Source organism: Cajanus cajan, chromosome 1, assembly GCF_000230855.2.
Source record: "Cajanus cajan strain Asha chromosome 1, NIPB_CcT2T_4, whole genome shotgun sequence".
Taxonomy (NCBI): Eukaryota; Viridiplantae; Streptophyta; class Magnoliopsida; order Fabales; family Fabaceae; genus Cajanus; species Cajanus cajan.
In genome coordinates this window covers 40,582,069-40,584,083 of record NC_138517.1, presented here as the reverse complement: position 1 = coordinate 40,584,083, position 2,015 = coordinate 40,582,069, and the positions used below count along the sequence as shown (strand labels likewise).

Here is a 2,015-nt window from a genome sequence, read left to right as displayed (position 1 = left end):
TTGCCCTACCACTTCAGCCTTTGCGCGCACATGCACCTTCTTTTAATAAGCAACTGGGGGTTATTTACGTCGGCCCTAATTGGGTCCGACGTAAATTTTAATATCTACGTCGGACACAATGCATAGCCGACGTAGATGTTAAAATTTACGTCGGACCCAATTAGGACCGACGTAAATAATCTACCAAAATTACGGTACATGCCACCGCGTTTTTATAACGTCGGTGGTGCCATTTTTCGACGTCATTTAGATGACGTAAAAGCCTCTTTTTGCACTAGTGCATACATCTTATATACTCAAACTAACCTCATGGAAACTTGTAGGAGGCTGTTCCCCATTACAACATGCTATTATTTGATTAAATACTTTTATTGGATCCTATAGTTAAGACAAAAAATTTAGAAGGGAGATAAAACACTGGACGGCCAATCAATGTATTTATTATTTAAGATGTTAATTTTAAGGCAAATGACAACCAATGCTCTGGCTAAGGATTCAAAAATAGAAAATATTAAATGAAAAGGTGAAACCCTATAGATTTTTCAGCTGTTAAAAGATATAATTTCATTAAATACTTTTCATTCATTAAAAATTGTTATTTAGGCACTGTTAGCAGACCATAATTTTAATTAAACTTGTTCATTTATATGATTACAACTTACCGCTGCCAGGTGTTCATTACGAAGAGAAGCAATAATGTTTCCATCAATATTTTCTTTGGCATCAAACATACAGTCAACCAGTTGCTTGACAAGTAATTCCACAATTTCTGCTGCATCCATAAAGGTAGTAGAAAGAAAAATAAAATTATCCAAATGCTGTTGAGAATACTGGGACAGTTTATCAAAGTCTAAATTGATAAACTAATAAAAATTGACTGCTCATGCAATATATGTGTGTGTTCTTTTTGTCATCAAGTAGAATGACAATTTTTTTTTCTAATGATGAATAACAATATGTTGGAGTTTTACGATGTTTTAACTCAAGGATGTGAAGTAAATTAGCTAAAAAAATCTTACATGAGAAGAAAAAAAATCAAGTCGTTTGTTTATGGAGTTTAAAGCTTAAAAGAACTCCAATCATACATTCGTTTCCTTTTCAAACAAATCTTACAATATGGATAATTTATTGTTAGAGCAAAAATTTAGAAAGACCATATCAAGACCATTCATTCCAAACTACTTTTCCTCAACTAGCAAACTCTGGTAGTTTAGATTATCCTGTGCAGCTAGCTATCAACTCAAAGATGCTAATCAGATCATACAAATAAATTAACAAGATTAAGGAATTAAACCTTCTTGTTTTGGAAAATTATTCTCAACGGGAGGCATTTTTTCCAATGTGGCAGACAAATCCAAGTGCCTGCAAGGATCAGAAGGAAATGCAGCTGTAGCTCTTGAATGCATTTTACTGATTGAATGCATAGACAAAGGAGATCTTAATATAACTCATCAAGACAGAAACTAAAAACTTCCTAGTCATGTGTTGATGCTGCCAATACGAAACCCACACACAATATAACTCATCAGCACATTAGACTAGATTGATGAAAGTAATTCATAACAATGTTTCTCATATTACCATCTCCAAAACCAAAACAGGGAATTAAGTTATCCTCATCAAAGGAAGATAATGTTTTCCCAATGATAGATATAGCTTGTTCATATGGATTTTGTTCATGACCAATGTGGTGCAGGCATCTCCTTTGAAATGACCTTCCACCAAATGTCGAGGTAAGTTATGCAAGTTAACACAATTACAAAGGAGAGAAAATGAAGGTGGTTATTAAAAAAAGCAAAACCTGTCCACTCATTGCTCTTCGTAAAATCAATACCAACAATGAGATTGGAAGACTCTAGACCAGCACTTGCCAAAGCTTCAGTTACCTTCCAATATGAAAAAATACTTCAGAATGTCACATAAACATGAAATTAAACTGAGTACTGGTGTAGCACTAGATTTTAGCATAGTAATAATCTAACGTTTACAAACATAGCAATGACATAATGAGAATC

The 2,015-nt window shown here is 33.6% G+C and overlaps 1 long non-coding RNA gene across 1 annotated transcript; it reads right to left on the bottom strand.

Annotated features, from left to right (window-relative positions):
* Positions 1-296: 296 nt before the first annotated feature.
* On the bottom strand, positions 297-1,098 carry LOC145953955 (uncharacterized). The gene is made up of 2 exons (XR_014431171.1): positions 663-1,098; positions 297-378 (listed from the first exon to the last, which is right to left on the bottom strand). It is a non-coding gene; the product is annotated as an uncharacterized LOC145953955 (long non-coding RNA).
* Between the last annotated feature and the right edge of the window lie 917 nt (positions 1,099-2,015).